General features: G+C 41.5%; 1 protein-coding gene across 5 annotated transcripts in view; it reads left to right on the top strand.

Moving 5' to 3' along the window:
• Nucleotides 1–21,529, top strand: part of PRKAG2 (protein kinase AMP-activated non-catalytic subunit gamma 2) — a 223,134-nt gene that overhangs the window by 82,795 nt on the left and 118,810 nt on the right. The window lies entirely within an intron of this gene.

Genomic DNA, 21,529 nt, shown 5'->3' with positions numbered 1-21,529 from the left:
TGTCTGCTTTGTATCAGGCACAGATTTCACCTCTTCAGCAACCCATGGATTTACACACCACTAGGACTCAAAAATTGCCAGAATTGGGAAAAGGCTTTGATTTTGAAGCTGGCTTGTTGAATAAGGGTTCCCAGTGCTGGTCTGCAAACCTGGCCTGGTCTACCCAATGGATTTATAGCTGTAGGAATAGGACAGAATGACAGGGGAAAGAGTGAAATAATACCATGCCACGGGGGTGCTGGATTGTCAGACAACAGCAGATTTTCCTTCTGTGAGTAGAAGAAATAACTCAATGATGAATTTTTATCAAGTATGCTGTGACAGTGTAGGTACAGAATTAGTAATTCATATATATGTCTGGCTATATGTTTCCTGCAATGTATTGATAGTTTTCAGAATCAGAATTTCCCTTTAAAAGTTGGTTTTAATCACAAAGCACAAGAATACATCTTTACAAACCCATACAGGATTTTTCTTTATTTTCTTAGTAGAAGCTGCAGCTTAACTGAAATGGCATCTTTTCCAGTCCCCTTCTCTCTCTAAAACACCTTCAGGAGACTGAAAGTAGGAGAGTCAGTGTCTCAGAAGGACTCCAGATAGTCTCCAATCAGACTCCATGCATAATTTGTGTTCAAGGACATCTGTCCTCTGCTTAAAGTTCAAATATACTTTTTATGCTCCCCTCTTTTTCAAGCCTGACAACAAAGTCCATTTGAATTAATTTTATGAGCCCACATAGATTTAAACACTGCATGGGCAGTATGCTGATGCTTGAGTACACAGAAAAGGGCTCTCTGGTCCCTGAGTAGCAGCGATGTACACTGCATAGCAAAGTCATCTTGTGACTTTTTATAATCAAATTATCCAAGCAAACATCACCATTCAATTCCTAGCTAGGTACATCAGAATATTAAATAAAGGAATCTTGCAGCAGTCAGCAAAATCCTTTTGATAAGGTCACATCACTGTTGCAGGAACAGGCTTGGAAAGGGGCCATGCTATTTTTGAACTAACAGAAGATACCCATGACCCTGCTGCTCCAGAGAGGGCTGCAGGAATTGTGCTGGACTTGGGTGGTTTTAGTTTTTGATCATCATGCAGGTAGGACAACCTCTTGGAAAGGGGGTGATGATCGAAATTGGTGTTTAAACCAATAACTCTTCCCATTCTGCAGCTTTTTGCAAAACAGAACATTCCTTACCATGAGCTTTCACATCACTTATCTCTCTTACAGACAATGATGATACGTATCCTTCACTACCATGCTAAACAGCTATCTGTAGTGAATTACATTCTTACATTTTACTGAATTTAAATAAATTTGATTAAATTTTATTTAACAAAACCTTTTCAGGACTTCAGGAAATGTATGGGTTAGTATTACTATTGTATTATGTAGTTTTTCATGAGCAAACCTTTTTCATTCTGCTCTTAGAAAAAAAAAGAATAACCTTATGTATTACAAAACACTAAGTTAATTGGTTATGTCCAACTGAAAACAAAGTATCTGTGGCTTGAACAGCATTTACTGAGTGACAAGACTTCTCAGACTCCTCCAGCCATGTATCTTAGAGCTTTGCACAGATTCTGCTCTGAAGAGCTCCAAGAAGAGCTAAACCAGCACAAGGCTCCACATTTTGAAGGTGCATAAATGCTTCACTGCTCAGAATTGTCGCAGCCTGCGTGATTAAAATCCCATTTTCTCAAACAGCTTGGGATACCTGTGTTAAAAGTGAATGACACTTAGGTTGCTTTATCAGTTCTGAAACTGAGTGCATTAAAATCAGGTGGACTTGATGTGCTTGTTTGCCTTAACAGCAGGCACAGGGTTAATGCTATTAAAATGAAAATTATCTGTGTGCTGCCCAGCACTAGGAGGAGCATTGTCAGCAGGTCAAGGTCTTCTCCCTCTGCTCAGCACTGCTGCAGGGCTGGGTCCAGGTCTGGGCTCCCCAGAACAAGGCAGATAGGGATGTACTGGTGCAGCAAAAGGCCATTATATTGGTGAGGGGCTGGGGCATGTGCTGTAGGGTGAAGGAGGAGATATTTTTTGTTGTCTTCTGTTACCTGATGGAGTTATGAAAAAGGCAGCGCTGGGCATGTCAGGGATGCCTGACAAAAGAACAGGAGGCAGTGAGGGAAACTCCAGACAGGTTTAAGAAAAATATTCTTGATGGAGGTGACACAGCATCATAGCTGGGCCCCAGAGTGGTTGTGAAATTACTGTCCTTAAAGATTTTAATAAGTTGACAGGACAAGACTGAGTACCCTGATCTAAATCTGAAGCCCTGCTTTGAGAAGGTGTTGGAACAGAGACCTCCAGAGGTCTCTTCCAGCCTCTGCTTTTCTGGGAAACTGTGGACTGGAGCCTTTTCTTAGCACATCTGTATTTTATCCAGGCAATCAGCAATAAATCAACAAATAATAATAATAAAAAAAGACAGATAAAGGTTCACAGGGCTTGGGTTTTTTTTTGTCCCCTGGTTTACCTGAAATGATCCTGTGCTATCCTTTCCCTATCATCATGGAGCAGTATGTGGGGGAAGTATATGCAGTCTTTGTTTTAAATAACATTACCCCATCTTCCCTCCACTTCCTCCTCCCACACGTTGTTCAAAACACAGACTAACCTGTTACTCTGCATATTCCTTGTTTTTCTTGGAAGCAACTTCTTGCTAGCTTGTTTTCATTTTGAAGGCTATGTGTGGTATTCACAGTGCTGTCTTTCCCATGTGGTTGCTCTTTTCCCAGCTAATTTATTTTTCCTGTTGAATATACACAATTTAGGAGGGGCATTAATGGTTGGGGTAGGGCAATATTAAAACAGAGGGTGATTTGCAGATGTGAGGCTGAAAGCATTTTCCACTTGAGGCTGAGAGTTTAAAGCTCTTGCTCAGCTTGAATATTGTATCACTGGGTTTGGCAATAACCAAAAGCTCATCTTTGTCTTTTCCCTTTGGTTTCTCCAGTTCATTGTCTGGTCATGACCTCATGGCTCTGATCTGACAAAAGATTTTCTTGGAAAGGAAAAATATCTTTCCATAGTGTGTACTTGGCTGCCAGCCACTTCAGGTATTTTGCAAGTAGAGCTCTGAAACACTAAACCGCTGATGGGGGCTTCACATCCAGTGTCCCACCTTTGAAAAGGCAACAAATCCACATGGTACAACCCACCCTCCTGTTCAGAGGCTCTACAGAGACTTTTTTTGGGGGGTAAGGTGTTTTCTTAGCCACTGATGCATCCCTTTGGTCTTGAAAATTCACCACAGAAAAGTCCAAGACAACTCTTTGTATGTTGGGTTTTGGTAGAAGTGCTTTGAAATTTAATTCCCAGCTGTTTAATTTCTTCTTGTCTGATAATTTCTATCCACGGCACTATTAGACCAGTAATTGACATCTGAATATGGATTTGGGATAAATTAATCTGGGCTTTGAGGTGGTGGAGATGATTTGCTAATCCACACTATGGAGCTTGATAGGTGTAGTCCCACAGGTGCTGCCCACCTTACACCTCCTGCAGCCAGGTGCCTTCTGGACACTTGATTCTAGGAGAGGTTCAGGACCTGATTTTACCCATCAGCATGGGCACATGAGCAGCTGTGGAACACTGAGTACTTGTTTTAAATGAATATAAAAAAATTAGTAAATTAGGGTGAGGTTAAGGAGCTGTGAAAGAGCTGACACTGATTCCTAGATGTGACTTGAGGCATTTTATATTAACCCTAATATCAGATGTTTTTCAGGGACAAAAGGAACAAACAGTGAGTGAAGAGGTACAAGTTGAGGTCTGAGGTGCTGTGAAAAGTGACTTCAAAACTGATGTTGTGGAACTGCTTCCTAGTTTGTTTCTGGTTTGCTCAAAACTGAATGGACTGATCTCACAGGAGCAACTTGGGAACTGGTGCATCACTAAGTCTTGGCTGCAATGCAAGTCCTTTTGTGTACAAGTTTATGTGAGCTGGTATGATGCTAAGACAATGTAGAAGTGGCACAAATCTACTCTCAGTAAAGCAAACTGAGGTGATTCAAAGCTTTATTTTGCTAGAGGAGACAGGCTTTAATCATGTACCCTCTATATTTTATTAAAAGTACATGTTTTATGAAATTTAAGTCATTAAAATGAAGCTTCTTCCATGGGGATGAGAACAGCAAGGCATTTTTCAGTCCTGCTTCCCCTTACAAAAACATGAGCTGAAGTAACAGCAGTACTCATGACACATTAGTGATGCTGCCAGGTTTAATAGCAAAGGAAATAAATTAAAAGTTTTCCATTGACCTAAAGTTTTGGGTTGCGGTGGATAGGATAAAAAGTTAAATTTAGCTCTGGATTAAAGGTTGTTTACAAAACTTCAAATAAAAAATTCGGCACCTTTCAAATTTCTTGAATCTAATGCTCACATTTGAATCACAGTGAATTTGCTCTGTATTCAAGAAAGGAAATATTTTTCAACATTGAAACAACAAAACAAAAGCTTTCATTTTCTGCCTTCTCTTAGTAGTTTTACTCCTTCTGAAATTCTATACTATTAACTCTAATGCCTCAAATAATCCACAGGAGGACTTCTGGTGTTCTGGTAATAAAGGACCAGACAGTAATTTTTTTTAGAAGACTACCAAATGCAATACAGAAAGGTTATAATCTATTTTATTCATTTTTCTGGTAGAACATTTTGTGGTTAGACCAGGTGCTCGGTAAGAAAAGCTTCTGACTGTACTAGTTTTTACCCATAGATGGAGCAAGTAGCTCTCATTCCAAACACCTCAGGGAAGAAATGAGGAAAACCCTGCAGGGTTTGCCACATTTGGCTCTCCTGACTCGGAGGCCTCCTGACTGTGGCTGATGTGTGCTCAAGGTTTTCTTCAAGGTTTAAACCACAATTAATTTCCATTAAATTTCAATGCGAATCTGTGACATTTAGGTAGCAATTTGCAGCCAATTTAGCTCAAGGCAGATTCTTGTGGAGGGTCAGCAGCAGGATGTGGCCGTTTCATATTCTGTTGGCTCAAGCCATTTCCCACTCTTCACAAATGCCTTCCTGCAACACTCCTGTCCTCCCTTGTGCCAGCTGCTGGAGTCTGTTTTGTTGTTGTTGTTGTTGTTGTTGCTGTTGTTGTTTTGTTTTGTCCTTTGCTAAGTCTATAAATTTGTCCCATAATCCTGGACCCTCCCAGCCTTTGGACCACGACTGTGGAGAACCATCAGTGATTGCCTGCATCAGGATGCTGGGGATCTGAGGCCACTTCAATCTTCATTTTTTCATCTGTGTTCACAGTTCTTCTGCCTTCTGAACAGGCAGGCAGGAGGGATGCCAGAGGAAAAGGCTATGGGGGAGCTTTGATTTCTGGCTGTGGTTCCACTCCCCATGCAGGACGAGGGGAACAGATTGAGGAGCAATGGGGCTGCTCTGTCCAGGTTCACCTTGAAAGTGAAGGTGTGGTGAAGGCTTTTCCACCACCATCATATAAAACCCAGGAAAGGAGCAGAGCCATTCATCTTGCCTTGTTTTCCAGTACTGCTGTGCAAAATATCTCATCTTAATCTTTCAAGCTTGCTTTGCCCTCTGAGGCAGACAGGGGGACTGACACTCTTCATTTTGGTCTCATCTACAGTAGAAAAATGGCTTTTTGCAGACCATATGTGTCAGCCTGGCTGTGGCTGAGTGGGTGCTGCAAACAGCTTTGCATGGCCAGAGATCTGCCATGTTCAGGACCATTTCTCCCACCAGCTCCTGATATATGCTATCAACAGCAGATGATTTTTCTGGTTAAAATGTGATCTTTGTTTATTTGGAGATACCTTTTAATGCACTTCCCATATCACCTTAGTTTCCCTGGGTCAGTGTTATCTGCAGAGATGGAGTGTATTCAGAATGCTTTTTTGTTCTTTCACCACTCTTTCTAGGCAAGAAGGGCTTTCCAGACCATCTTCAAGGTGCTAATGCTGTAGATGCAAAACAAAAAGGAAGTTTTTCAGTCTCTTATCTTTCATCTGCAGGGTATGGGACAGACCTGCAACCAGATTAATTCCCATCTTCTCTCTCTTTCCTGGGGTTTTAACTATGGAACTTGCTATAAATGATCAGACTGTAAAACAACAACCAAGTTATTATTTCTTGTGACATACAGACAAGACCTTCCTTTTAATTATGCTCCTTCAGAGGCTGCTGCTGGCATGCAGGGGAAATGGAAACTGCAGTTTGAGCATCTCCAAAGGTTGATTGAATCCTGGTGACCTTTCACTGCTTGTTGTCTTTGGGTCCTTTGATAAGAGAGGTCTGCAGGGCAGTGCTCATGTGTAGGTGACTTTGCTCCCCCCTGGGTAGTATTTTAAGTAACAGTAAAGCTAAAGAGAGTGTTTTGAAGCCTCCAGCTGTCTAATTGCAGGAAATCATTTGGAAATAAATATGTGGGGGGAGGAGGTGTGTGTGGTTGTGGGTTGTTTTTTTTTTTTTAAATTAAAACTGTATTTTTAAAATCCAGGAATACATTTAAGAGCAGATTTTCAAAGGTGTTTAGGTGTCAAATATTTAAAGTGCTGGAGAAATCTTGTTTATTTTAGTAGGTTTGTTCACTTGATGTGAAGTACATTTTTTTTATCTGAATCTCAGTGAATACTTGATTTGATCCTATTGAAAATGCATTGTGCATCTGAGCTCTTTTTGTATGTGGTTGGAGTCTGAAGTATTATTAATCATTCAGGGTATCAGATCCAAGCTTTATAGATATCATGGTTTCTCATCTTCTCGGATAAAGTCCGGGGTGAATGCCTCGAAAATGGGCTGAATAAACTTGATAAGTGTTGAATCAATCAGCTTTCTGATCTAGAAAAATATGGAATGAAAGAACCTGACCACAAGGCAGCAGAATGCATAGTTTAGGGAATAGAGCATGAGTAGTATTTTAAGCATGGTTAAATCCCAGGGTCAACCCAGCAGCCTGTAATTCTTTTGTAGTCCTTGCTGGATCAGTGTCAATTTTGACTGAGCTGGGACTGAATGAAAACATTGATTTTAGAAAGCAAATGAAGCCATAATAATAGTGGTAGATCTGTGAATTGTGAGAGTCAACAGGGTGAGGTGTTGATCGCCCTCATGTCTCAATTTTCAGGCTTGGCAAAAATGAGCTTTTGCCTTCTGCAGCCTTTGGGGCTGTGAAAGGATGTCCTGAAGGTGAGCCCTGGTGATAAGCAATCATTAGACTGAGGGGATTTTAAAGACTTCACACAGATTCTGCTGCTTGGCTGCGTGGATGATACAATTTGTTCCCTGCTTTCAGTTGTTTATTTTGTTTTCCCCTTGACCACCAACCACCTATGGTTTTTCCATAGGTTTGCAGGTTTCTCCTATTTCTAGCAATCCATTTGTGTAAGTAGAGATGGGCAGGCACTGCAATCTGGCAGCTGAGCTGCTATAAACTCTCACATGAGCTTCCAGCATCTGCTCCAGTGCAGTCTCACTTCCAGCAGTCACTGGCAGAGCCAGGAGTGGGGCAAGGGGAGCTTGAAGCATCCATTCTAATTGGGTCAGTTACTGGAGCACCTTACAGCAACTTGTCTAATGAACATCCAGCTAGGGACTTGTCATTGGCCCTTTTGTCATCTACAACAAATTTAAATGGCACCTTGATTTTCACTGGGCAGAGGAGATGTGTAAAAGCACAGATCTCTTCTAGTATAAAGCTGTTCATGATACCATGTTTAGGATCTGGTTTTCCCCATCACCATAATAAATCAAATAAATACAAGGCTGGATTAAGATTAGGAGATCTGGCAAAAATCCTTTGGTACTTGCAGTTTGACAGAAGTGGAAAACCAAGGTTACATTGACATCCCTGATATAATTCCCATGCTCTTGAATCTCTGTGGAGCTGTGTCCTTCTATACTGCTCTTTATCTGAGTACAGTGAGATCACATTTCCTTTGTCAAAGCAAAGGAGAACAAATATGTCACTTTTTAGATTGAATTTAGAGCTAGGATTTCTAGCTCTACAAATTAAAGTGCAAAGGATGGGGCAGTGATATAAGAATTCATGGTGAGTACAGTGTGAAGCTGTGATAAGGAAAAATGTGGTAGTAAATGTAATTTTGAGAGTAATGTCTTGAATAGAGACTTTTATGAAGAGAAGATTTTAGTCTGTAGAGTCACCTGTATACTACAAGCAATATTCTTACTGGTGTTCTCCCCAGGCTGTTTCTCTTTAGTCCACTTTCTGGATGTGAGAATTTGTTATCCAGCTAAACAGCTAAACCAGCACATCTACAGAGCATTGCTGGCAAGGTCCAAATGTCAAAACTTAAATGATTTATGACAATCCAAAAACCACTGAGCCAGCAATGAGCTCCAAAGGTCCCTGTGCCTCAGATCTCTAGGATGGATCAATAAACTCCCTGCCCACATCTCCCATCAGGGTTGGCTGCTTCTAGCATGTGGCACTTATTGTTTAATGTAACCTATATAGGATCATTCTTATTTTAGTTTTTTGTTTGTCTGTTTTGGGTTTTATTTGGGTTTTGTGGAGTTTTTTTTTGTTTGTTTGTTTTTTTTGGGGGGGAGGTTTGTTTGGTTGTGTTTTTCTGTTCTGCTTAGTGGTTTACTTGGGGTTTTTTTTATTGTTTTTTTTTCCTAATGGTGGATTGTTTGGGGGTTGGTTTTTTTTTTTATTGGTTTGTTTGGATTTCTTTTTAAGGAAACATTTTCTTTCATCATGGGTTTTTTGCTATATTTGTTTCTGTCACAGTTCACCCAGAGTTCTTCTCCATCTTTAATAAATTCTTATCTTAGGTTATGGAAAAATATTGATCTGTGTGTACTTGATCTGCATAACAAATATTCAGCTTCTTTGATGGTTAGACATCAAAACACCCGAATTTCCTTGTTAAATTATTTTCAGGCCTCAGGATTCCTATAATCCCATTTTATTGGTAGACAACTGCAGTGGTTTGCAGCAGGGCTTCTTTGTAGTTTGCTTCTTGCAGCATCTCCTGCTGCTTCAGAGCCTGAAATGCAATGTGGAAAGCCACGTGTAGGTTTGGGGACAAGTGTCTGTGGGAAGGGACACCAGACAGTGATGAACCCAAACTGCATCTCCCTGGGAGCTCCTCTGTGACTGTGAGACCCAGGTGCCCTCCTGTGTCCATTCCTCTGCTCCTCCTGGATGGAGAGGCTGGGCTTGCCTTGCCTGCCTGGCTATGTGTTGGTTTAGGTTTTGAGGATGCTAAATACCTTTCATTATGCCTTCTTTTTTTTATTTTGTTGCTTCTAAACCCATTCAAACAGGGGGGGCTCAAAGCCTCCCTCCGCCATGTGAAACAATAATAATTTCAGCAGCTCTTCAGGAAGCCAACTTCTCCTCTTCTGGTCTCAGGAAGGTTTTCTATAGCCCTCAGGTCAGGGTATGGCCCTCAATATCATGATAGACATTTAATTGCATTGAAAAGTACATGAGCTCTCATGCAATTTGTTTCTGTGGGGAAAGGGATGTGAGCATCAGCCATTCATTCATCTCCTGATCTTCAACACGTGGTGTTATTTGGGAATCCTGAGTGGTTTGTTTCAGGGACACTGTGCATGCATCTGCTTCATCACCTGCCTGAGCTGGGCAGAAGGGTTGGTGTCAGATTTGTTTGCTTAACCTCAGTGTAAGGTTTCCATAGCTCCTCATCTTCTTTGTCCTTCCACGGAGCTGTTCAGTGGTGAGCAAACTTTGTTTGGCAGCTGGAGCTGTAACTCCAGCAGGATGATGCTGTTTGCAGTTATGGGATTGCTCCAATTCCTCTTGCAGGCTGACATGCCCCCCATAGTGCCAGGCAGTCAGAGGCCAAAACTGGCTTAAAACCACACAAAATAAAAAAACCCCTTTGTCTAAATCCTACAGAGCTCAAGACTTTGGGGAGGAGGTGAAAGAATTGCACATGAACTAATGCTTAATACTGAAATAAGAGTACCTACAAGTGGCAAATTGCACCCATGTTATTTATTCTGTGTCTCTATTAAATGTCTGCCACCTCTGTGTTTTTGGAAAATAATAGAATTATATAATGGCTTAGGTTGGAAGGGTCCTTTAAGGGTCATGAAGTGCAACTTCATCATATGGGGGTCATGAAGTGCAACCCCATCCAACCTAACCTGGAATGTTTCCAGGGATGAGGCATCTACCATCTCTCTGGGCAATCTCTAAAAGATAGGCTTTGCTAGGGAAGTGTTAAGCTTGGCTAAGTTAGGTCTATCTTGGAGGATTCCTGAAAAACAAGAAGAACAAACAGCAGCTGAAACATGTAGCCAGGTACAAAAAATGGCATTTTGGCATCAGAGGCATCCACAGAGGTGCTGCAATGCAGCACTGGCCTCAACTTGTTCAGGAGAGTGAACTTCAAAAATGAATTGATGAGAACATTTAGATGAGTGGTTAACTGATTTTTTTTAATCTTTTAGAAGAAAGCATTTCTCCTTCCAGCAACACTAATTAAAATGTGGCTTCTGCCCATGAAAATTCTGCTGTATTGGGTGTATTTAAGCACATCTGATCTACTACATCTCGTGTTTGCAGAGTGACACAGAGGAAGATTTGACCCCTGGGCTTTGAGCACAGTGGAACATTTTCCACATTGGGTGCCTTGCTGAGACACCTAAGCCCGTTGGCTTAGGAAAATAAAAGACCCTCTTAGCTAAAAACCAAACCAAAACAAATTTTAAAAAAAGTTTTTTGCTAGTTTTAGCAATATTTGCTAGTCACCCCTATGAAGGTGGTGAGCAGTAAGGAATATCTTCCTGTGTGGACATCTAAGAGTTGGGTTTTGCCCTTCAAAGCCAGAGGAAATTCCTCAGTGCTGATGCAATCAACAGCACTCTCACTGGCAAAAGCCTGATAATGACCCTTCCCTTCTTAAAAACGTAAATAGTAATGAGGATTATTGCCAATCTGACACCTTCTGTGTTAGCTGGCAGTTTTGCAGAAAGCTCTCAAGAAAATTTTGGGGATTAGGACAAACCAGTTTGTACAGCTGTCTAGATTTTGTTGAATCAGATGCCCAGTCAGCAGAAAAAATTTGGATTACCAGCAGATTCTTACTAGCAGTAAGGAAAGATGGGTGGGAATATGTATTCTGAACTTAGAGAAATGATAAAGCTATGGCTATGGGGTAGCTGATACAGACTCCACTGTGGTAGTTAGGAGCATTTTTCTTTTTCCCTGGTTGTCTTTGTTGTAGAAAGAAAGACCAAGAAAGAAGCTGGGATTTAGCATTTTTCTCAATTTCATTACTGAAATTAATTAATAGCCATCACTTGGGTATTCCTTTCTGATGGGCTATAATTCCTTCAATTTTACTTAACAGAAGTGCATTTATATGCATGTATTATCCAGACCACTGGGGCAAAGAAAAAAAAAAATATTATTCTGTCTTATTTCTGTGTGTTAAGTGGAGCATCTCCTTGTAACATAGTAGCACACACCCACACAGTCAGAGAAACCCTGAAAGCCAAGATCCACCCCCTGGATTCAAGGGTGGTGGTGTGGAGATTCTGTGCAATGGAGGTGTCATCAGGATGGTTTTTGCTCCTAGTCTCATGGTGATTTTTCCCTTTTTCCTTTAACTACAGAGGTTAGGGGTGATGAAGAGAGATGGTCTTAGATTATTTTTTTTCTTTACAGAGTAAGCCCCAGTGAGAGCTCAAGGCTGGTGATTACTCTGGATTGTGCTGGAGGAGCACATGGCCATCAGAGGGGGTGGAATTCAGAGCAAGAAACCTTGGTACCTGTGGATGTGGCAGGGACTGGGGGAGATTTGGGTGACTTCAGCCACCTCAATGACCCAGGAGAATTTTGGCAGTACTGGAAGGTCACAGATTAGAGGAGGGAGTGAAAACCCTTGGGAACCTGGCCTTAGGTCAGCTCTTTCTCCAAGTGCAGTTTCTTGGCAGGAGCTTTGTTCAAGCATGTCATTGCAATTAAATCACATTAATGTCCAACAAGCTAATGATGCAGTCACACTGCTGTTAAACTGACCACTCAGTTTGGGATGAGCTTTGAGGCAGAGTGGCTGGAGCTTGGTTTGGAGCAGCCAGAAGCTACCAGCTTTTGGATTTTCAGACCATCCAAGTGTTTTTACAGTTCCAAACCACAAGAGGCTTCAGAAAGACAACAGCAAAAGGCATCACCTCAAAGCAGGCCAGCCTGTCATCACCTTTCTTTCCACTCCCTATCACTTTGTCCATTCCAGTCTGAAAGTTGAAGAGCCATGGTATTTTTAAGGGCTTATTTCTGCTTTATGTTTTCTATCTATTTTTTTGACAATGTCAATAGTTTTTCCTGGTAATTTCCAGTGGTTAAATTGCAGGGCTGGGAGTGACATGACAGAAAGGTGCTGTCTTCTCCCCAGAGAGCTGCTGAAGGGAGCACGATGTCCAAAATCTCATCTGCTCTTGCTGCAGGGAGAGGGGAAACAGAATTATGGTCACATAACCTCAAATATTCACTGCATTGTATTTGGCATCAGCTGGAAGGAGTTAGGGGGTTGTGGTACATGTTCTTGTGTTCAAGCCCTATTTCCTCTCTTGAAGTGACTCTATCATCTTTAGTGTTATGATATGTGGATTTTTTTTTTTTTTTTTTTTTTTTTTGGAAGAGCAATATCAAGGAGCAGGAGACTATGCCATTTGCTAAATCCAGTCATTCCCCAGTGCAGAGGGGCTCTATGGGAATGGGACACTGATGTCTGGGAGGGAATTGTTGAGGGTGGGCTGATTGCATATTCAAAGCCTGTGACACTATTAAATAAATAAAACAAGGGGCACTAGAGAAAGTATCCCAACAGCATGTCATTTCCTTTGGAAAACAACCCTGCAGGGTGCTGCATTCTGATGCTGTGGAGCACTGGGACAACTCTGCATCTTTCTTCACTTGGGAACCATGTCAGGGACCAGACTGGAAAAATGGTCTGTAGTGGCTTTTTTAGTTCTCTGTAATTGTGCTGCCAGGAAGAGGAGTTTTCTGCTGCATTTTGTATAGGCCCTCTGGTCCTGTTTCTGCCTGAAGCTCTCTCAAGTCCTTCCAAATGCTTTACCATAAAAGATAATAAAATACTACAGCACTTCACTAAGTGGCATCTAGAACTGTTTCTTCAAAAACTAAAGCAGAAGTCAGGTTGGGAGCAGGGCAGCAGTGAGGGGAGAGACTGGGGAAAATCTGCTTCCCTTCAGAGCAGCTGGATTTTTGCCATCAGTGAAAATCTGGAATCCACTCACTGTAATGAAAAATTAGCAGGTACTTAATAGTGCTCTTTTTTTTCCCAAGATTCCATGGATAGCCACCAGTAATGATCTGCTGTAAGCACTCCATGAAAAGCAATGTTAAATCTTGCTGCCCTCTGCTTTGGAGGTCATGGAGAGATGGCTGAACGAACCACAGCAGTGGCAAATTCAAAATATAAAATGCTATCATTGAGCCACAGTAAAGGAGCCAAATCTTAATCACATAAACAGATTTTCATATTCTTTCCCCATGCTATTTTATAAAGTGCTTATATAACTGAAAACATGAATCTTGGAAAAAGAAGGCTAGAAAAATATTTTTACAGCTCCTTATTTATGGCTTTACTACAGTCGAGGAATTAGTTTGCATTTTACAGAGCCAGAAAGTGGGGGAGGAGAGAGGAGGAGGGATCTGAATAAGGAGAGTTATTTTCATGGGTCTCAGAATATTAAAGGAAAACTAAAATCCCAAGGAGCTGCTGCTGTCAAACACAGACGTGCAGGCAAGTCCCAGACTGGAGCGGAACTCGGTATCCCGGCAACATCAACATTTTTTTGTTAGGTTACTGCCAGTGCTGCTGACAGCCTTTGCCACTTTATGGTCACATTAAAAAAGAAAATGCCTGACATCACTGAAGTTCTTGGGTATTAATTTCTGATCCTTCCAGCAGATGCAAGGCTCAGCAATACGTGGCACATGCATATCTTGCAAAAATTCAGAGGGGAAAAAACCTTTGGTGAGTTCATGGCTGGGAAGGTGTGTAGTTCCTTGTTTCTCTCTCAGTCTGGCACTTTGTTCCCCCCAGAGTTTCTTATCCTCTCCCTTGGACACAGATACTGTGCACTAGGCAATTGATCACATTTTATTAAGCTGTTTATAAGAAACTTTTGCCACAGAGGAGCCCTTTGCTGTGCTAAGAAAGCCTGCCTTTTATTCTTTTTTGCATGATGCAAAAGCCAAGTGGCTAAATGAGGTTGATTAATATGCTAAGAATGTTAATATATGAAGGGGAAAAGCCTCTGCATTTGCAATCTTACATGGGCAAGGTGGGACAGATGGGTGCAGAATATGAACAGCCTGATGTGCTCAGCACCATGAGGCTGTAGGGACCATGCTGCAGGGTTGGTAAAGAAAGGACACCAAGTTGCTGTGTCCACTTACTGAAATGCAAGTATTTCCATGCTAGAAGTGTTAATTCAGGGAAGCTGAACCTTATTTTTGGAGCTGAGATTAAAACTGTGTTGAGGAAGCATCCTTGATCTTCACCTTGGATCAATGTAGGGAGCATTGAGCACTCCCTAGGCATGGCTGCATTTTTTGTGCTTTTGGAGCAAAAGCAAAACCATCTTTCAACTTGGGAAGCACCTTGTGATGGCAATGAAAAGGTAGTAAGACACATGGGGCTTCCCAATCATTAAGGTTAAGTAATGCAAAAACCCAGTAAAACTTGTTGCTAAACATGAAAATGTTTGTTGCTAAGAAAGTCCTCCCATCTCTCCTGGTGCCCCAGGTCTGTTCTCAGCTCCCCCAGGAATTTGTGTGTGACCATGAGCAGATCTTCTCCAGCTTTTGGTGAAGTAATTTAAGAGTGTGAATTTTGTAGGAGATTATTGTAAAAGGGAGAGCTGAAAGATACAGGGGGAATTTGGAAGCATTGGTTAGGACTAGTGATGCTGAGGGCTGTGACTCAAACTAAAGAGCAGCAGGACCTTCCTTGTGCTTGATGCAGGAATTCATGTTATGTCTTTTAACGTGTTATGCAGGAAAAAATAATACTCAGGAATTAATATAAAGACTTCTTCAGGAGCTCAGTTTTGCTGGCAGTGAGCCTGCTTTTCCCTGGTGAGGCTGGGGGGAGTTTGGTCTTGGGTTGGTGCTCTTCATCCTGCGCTTGCATTGCCCCTCTCTGAGCAGTTCCTGAAGTCAAGGGGATTTTGCTGTTTGCATCTGAACACAGAGGTGTGTAATGGATGTAGGCAGCAGCAAATAAACAGGAAGGAAAGCCAAAGCCTGGGGTCACTTTAAATACCTACTCATCTGCTGTAGGTCTTTGTTTTCATTAAGATTTTTAGTTATCTTTCTGGTTAACAAGGGTAGAAAAGGGATTGGTCTAAGCATGAGACTTGTGGTAATGAGACTCGGTGTCTGGAAACAGCATCTGAAGTCAGCTTTTTATCTGAAGCTTTCACAGAGAATTATCCCTGGTTGTGGAGATATCCCTGGTTGTGCACTGCTGAGAATAAACCCAAAGTCCTTACTCAGCCCCATTTCAGTGTTCCTTCCTCCCTTTCTCTTCCCTACTGGTATTTTATTATGACTGGAAATAACCTACATGTATTATAGGGATATGTAGCATTTCATCTATGTAGCACAATTTCTGTTTGTGTCTATTAGCACAGAGGTTTTAATATTTTTTTTGCTGCAGTGATGGACTCAAAATAAGTTGTCTGTCAAACTTGCCAGGCCTTATTGCTAACTGCCAAGGTGATAACAAGGCATTTTGTTTTCCCCACAGATCTGCTTGTGTAATAATAACAAAAGCATTCAGTCCGTAACACTGATAGGCTTTTGCCAGCTGTTTTAGACAACTTTTACTCTGAGAGACAGAATTGTACCAGGAAGACTCATATAACTGTGTTAGAAATCTGTCCCTGGAAACACAGACACCTGACTGAAGGACTAAGGTTGCAGGATGCTTTGGGGATAGACCAAGAAGTTCAGGAGCTGGGCTTTGTGCTGCTGATGTATCCTGAGCTCTGTAATCATAACACTGAGCTTCTCCTTTGATTCTTGATGTGGAATTTAAACTGTTTAATAGTGCCAGAACTCTTGGTAGAGTGCTTTCTACTTTAAGCACAGAAGCCACTGCAAGATGATAAACTTTGACAGGATTTGGGAATCTGATGAATCTTGTTCAGCAAGTTCTGGTCATCTCTTATACCAGTTTATATAACTTGCATATGATGTTGCAAGGTGCAGATAGTAATGTGATTGGCTCTGTGCATTGCTAAATCACCACTAAAGGAGATTTAATGGCTCCAGAAGTCTCTTCTTAATTTGAGGCTTAATGTGTTTTGGGGGAACGAACAGGGAAAGATGCTGGCTGCAAACTGGCAGCCTGAGAACTGTGTAGAGCTGGGATGTGCCTGAGTACTGGTACCTGCTTTCTGATTCACAGGACATCCTAAAGCTTAAATTACCAAGGAAGTGTTATGCAAGGAGCTACTGAGATGTTGCCTCTTCCCCTCTCTGGCTTTCAGGTAGTCCACCCAAGGACAGAGCTGGCAGTCTTTTTAGTGTCTTTCTTTATCATAAACTGTTGTGAAAAGCTTCCAGACTATTTTTTAATCCTGCCAGGTATTGGGTGCATACTGGCAGGGTTGGCTTTTCCAGGAATATTCTCTTACTGCCTTACAGCTCCCAGGTTTCCAGCATTTCTGTCATCGAGGCATAAAGACTCAAAAACCTTTCTCTATTTCATGTCTGTGTTGGTCTCAGCCCACCCACTGAGATTTTTCACACAATCTTGAATATAACAACTCTGAACTTTACATTGCTTGGTGTTTTCAATTGCACAGTGAATGAACAAGGAGCTTTTTACCACCCAAGCTGTCCCACACAGTCCCTTGATTCATTCCCATCAGTGGCTTGTGGTTCCCACAGCCACAGCACCTCCACAGATGGATGGTGTGGATGTATTTGATGCTTTTTTCCCCAAGTTACCTGTCTGCCACTTGCAGGAATTGGTAGAATAATCTAGAAATGGGAAATATTTGGGCTTGGATGGTTTCTAGCTCATTGTACACATTAAAACAATGCCTTGCATGTCCACTGTCTCAGTCTTTGCACCTTCTGTACCCTGGTAGATTGCTAAGGTACCTCTGTTGCCATCTCAGTAAGCTGCAGGGTCTGGTTTCTCATTATGCTTTCATCTCTCTTTCTAAGTCAATAAAGCTTTTTTTGCTAACAAAATTGCTGTTTGATCTGGGTGGAAAAAATCTCAAAAAAGAACCCAAATCCAAAAAAAGGCCATGGAAAGTGAAACCACAAAGATTTCGAATTATTTCTCTTCCAGATCTCATGTACGGAATAACGAATGTTTCCCCCTCGATGCTCCATCTGCTCTGGCAGATCTCCTGTAATCTGAATGACTAATTCTAGTAATCTCTTGGGAGCTGGAGCATGTGAGACAGCCACCTCATGCACAGAGGGGTTTAACATAGTGTGAACAATGTGTCATGTTCTTTCCAAAGGAAGGAGCAGAGCCATGGAGTCCAACAGATGTCCATCTTGTTCTGTTCCTCGCTGGCCTAATGCCAGCCTGCTGCACAGGGACTTTGGGAGAGTCACTTTTTACTGTGTAAAGAAGCTCCAAGCCACGGTACTTACATCACTTCTGCTGCTGATGAAAAGGTGCTGTATGAGATCTAGCTGGTGGTGGTTCCCATGGTTTTTATCCAGGAAAGTTAGAAGAAGTGGTTTGCCAGTTGTCCAATTATTAAGACATTAAAATGTGCAATGTACTTGGGCCTGTTCCTTTGCTTACAGCTAATGATCCTTCAGAATCATTCATTCATGGAAAAAGTAAGGGTAGAAAATTAATATAAATCCTGGGAAAATTTGTGTGTGTGCCTGTTTGTTGTTTTTAATCCCTTGTATTGCTTCTTAACCAGCAAAGGAAGGGCTACTGTATTTCTTAGAGATGACTTGAACAAATTGGTTGAGGGAGCTGGGTGCAATGTAAAGATGCTGTGCAGGGAGTTGGGTTTCAGTGCACCCAGTAGATTCCTCCCTTCCTATTGTAATTCTCTTGATGGAGCAATCCCACTTGTAATGACAAAGCAGTGTTGGGTGATGCTTTAGGAATTTCCCCTCTTGGCATTAGGCCCGTGTTTAGTTCATTGGATTGAGATCCAGTCCTGTGCAATGTCCTCAGTAACTGCTTTAAACACATTGTCAGTGGCTATAGAATAAGTAGTTAAAACCTTGCCTATGGACAGCCTTGCTAGCCATTGGGATTTTTGTGAGCTTTGAGTTTGAGTTCAATGAACAATCCAGTTTAGCACTGCTCTCATGCTACAAGACCCTGCTCTCACTGTGTTCAACAAAACAAAATTTTCAGTATTTCACAGAAAATGTCCAATATGTATAAACACCTGCATTAGGTACCCCTGTAAGTAACCTGAATGTTGGCCTCAGGCTGCCCAGCACCTCCACAGCAGCTGAGAGCAGAAGCAGCACACGTGTGCAAACTCCTTAGTCCTTGAGCTTGGGCAAACTTGAAGTCAAGAGTTTACTGGGAATGGTTCATCCATTCCTCTGGAAGCTGCTGCTCTTTTGCAGCTGAACCAAATGAGGTCCCTCTTTCATCACTGAAGAACTTCATCAGTGAGATTGCTGGAGCCAGGAATGAGAATGGCTTCTCAAGTGTTAGCATTTAGCTTTTCACACTGTGGTTCAATTTTTCTTTTCAGTCAGCATTTCTCTGTTGTCATGTGTATAATTAGGATGCTGCTGTCCAGTGTTTCATAATTTTCTGTGTATCATATATATAGTACATATGTCTATCATATACACTGTGGCACAGGATTGGGTCTTTTGTTGACACCCAAAATTGCATTGTTGGCATTTTTTATTGTTAGGGAACACTTAAGATGATTTTTAACCAAAAATAGCAGATAACAGTGAGTCAGAAGAGTCTCTTTGTTGTCTTATTTTGTGCATAAGCAAATTTCTTGGCTTTAGCTGTCAGATGAGTCTGGTCATTGTGGGGAGCAGAGTGAGACAAAACTTGAAGTTACTTCGACATCTCATCATCCCATCTGGATTTTAGGATGAGGGCATTCCTTCCAGTGTGGATGTTGGTCACTAATGTTGCATTTTATCATAGCTGTGCAATGTGAATGTTAGAAGTAAATGTGTGAAGCTGGTTTACTGCCACTGCTCTTACTGGCTTCTGAATTGTAAATTGCCTGGCTTTATGTAGTGTTGACATCTGAGGACACCTGAGGATTGCTGCAAACCATTGCTACTTCAGTGAGGTTTCATCACCTCTTCAAATCAATTCCTAAGACAGAATTGGTGGAGGACTATGTTTCTGCTGGGCTCTGATTCTTAGTCTTGTGTATTTTGGGGTGTTCACTGTGGGAAAGTGATATGAATTTCACTCTTCAGGTATTTGCCATGCCTAATGCCACTTCCTTGGAGTAATTTCTGGCTTTACCCCTTTGCCATCATCCAGTTTCTCACCCACTCAGAGCTGGCTGAAAGACTTTTTCTTTACACTGAATGGAGGGGAGTATTTTGTTCAGCTCTCCAATGCCCATAGCAACTTTAACATAATTTATTTTCCAATCCTGCAAGTGAAGAAGCAGGAAAGAAAGAATCATAGAATGATGGAATGGTTTGGATTAGAAGGGACCCTACAGATCATCCAGTTCCAAGCCCTCTGCATGGGTAGGGACACCTCCCACCAGACCAGGATGCTCCAAGTCCCAGCCAGCCTGGCCTTGAACACTTTCAGGGATGGGACAGGCACAACTTCCTTGGGCAACCTGTGCCAGTGTCTCACCACCCTCACAGGAAAGGATTTCTTCCTAATGTTTAACTTAAATCTCCCCTCTTCAAGTTTTAAACCGTTTCCCCTTGTCCTCTCACTACACATCTATGTAAAAAGCCCTACCCCAACTTCCTTGTAGGCAAAGAAGAAGACCACAAAAAAAGAGATCTGTGATTTTCCAGTGAATCCCATATCCTTCTCAAGGTTTTGTGGGTGGATATAGTTGAAAAAGTTGGTAAGAACAAGAAGAGAAGCAGGTGAAGATAAGAAAAGCACAAGTGGAAGAAACTTCTAAGGAACTTTATTGCCTCTACTGGATTTTGTTGTAGTTACTGCTGTTTTTCTTTAGCTGAGAACTTACTAAATTTTAGGATTTGTGTTGTCACACCAGACATCCTGTACTTGCTGGATCAAATACTGTTTTGCTGCTTTGAGCACAGCCAGATTGTGGTGTTTAGAAGAATGGTTCCATTTTTCACATTATGAACTGAAATTGCTGAAGAAGTGAGTACAGGAAACATATGCAGCACAGTTTATTAATAGGATGTGGGGAAATTATAAAATTATCATTTGGATAGGATCAGAGTCATCAGTCCCAGCTTACTGGTTTTTTGGGGTAGGTGCTCTGAGCCCAAAATATGGTGTTTTTCTTACTGGAAATCACCAGTCTGCCAATGCTGCCATCACCACTGCTTCTGTTCCTGCTGGTTCATTTTATAGACTCTGGAAAGGTAGGATAGAAAAACATCACAAAGACACCAGGATGTAATTTGTAAGTAATTTCCCAAGAGTTCTGGGGTATCAAGTGTGAACCTTTGGGACCGCTAACAAGAAGTAAAATTAAACTTTCAGATTTTTCAAACCCAGTTTAGTGCCAGGCTGACAGCTTCAGAGATTGAAATCTTTCTCGATGCACAGGGAAAGCAGCATGAAGTATGAAAAACAGGGGATAAAGAGAAAAACTCATTACAGTGAAACACTTGGTTATGATTATAAGAAGTAATTGAGCCCAGCTTGGAGTCATAAACTTGCAGTTCTTTTATGGGGTGTGAGCTGGACCTGGACCAGATGGAGAAAGTGGTAGTTTGTGTTTCCCTTTGAAAACACAGGCTGAATGCTTTGTTCTGCCAGCTTGCAAATGGTGTTCAGGCAAAACAGGCTTTTTGTTATTGTGCATTGCAACACTTGTAGTCTTGAGAGAGATTTTTTTAAGAGTAAAGGTATCTTTTATACCGTTATTTGAGTGCTATTTTGAAGTATTTTCCAGTGTATTTTGCTATTTATTTGAAATAGAGTTGCAGTTAAAACCAGTTTGGTGTTGTGAGGATTATAAGTGTGTCCCAGCACCACTGACAGTGACAGAAAATGGTTGGTTTTGCCAACATTGGTCTGTAGAACCGAGAAGAAAAATTTTAAACTTTTTCAATTCAGAGAAATTTTTAAGGATAACAAGGCAGAGAAATGTGATCCATGTAGAAATGCAAACATGATTCATGCTTTGCCCTTCTTGGGGTGGTTCTAAACTTCTCCCTGATTTTGCCATTACTCAAAGGAGTAAAGTTTGAACAAGGAAATTCTCAGCAATGAGGAAAGGGAAACACTTGGCTTTGCTGATTTGCAGTCTGAAGCCCGTTGAAGAATTAATTGTCACTAAGGGGATACATGTTCTTTTTTTTTTAGCCTTCCTGTTTTTTACTAAATAAACCCTTCCATTTGATAGCC

The sequence above is a fragment of the Heliangelus exortis genome, chromosome 2, assembly GCF_036169615.1.
Source record: "Heliangelus exortis chromosome 2, bHelExo1.hap1, whole genome shotgun sequence".
NCBI lineage: Eukaryota > Metazoa > Chordata > Aves > Apodiformes > Trochilidae > Heliangelus > Heliangelus exortis.
Note: the sequence above shows the minus strand (reverse complement) of the source record. Positions and strands in the feature narration are given on the sequence as shown.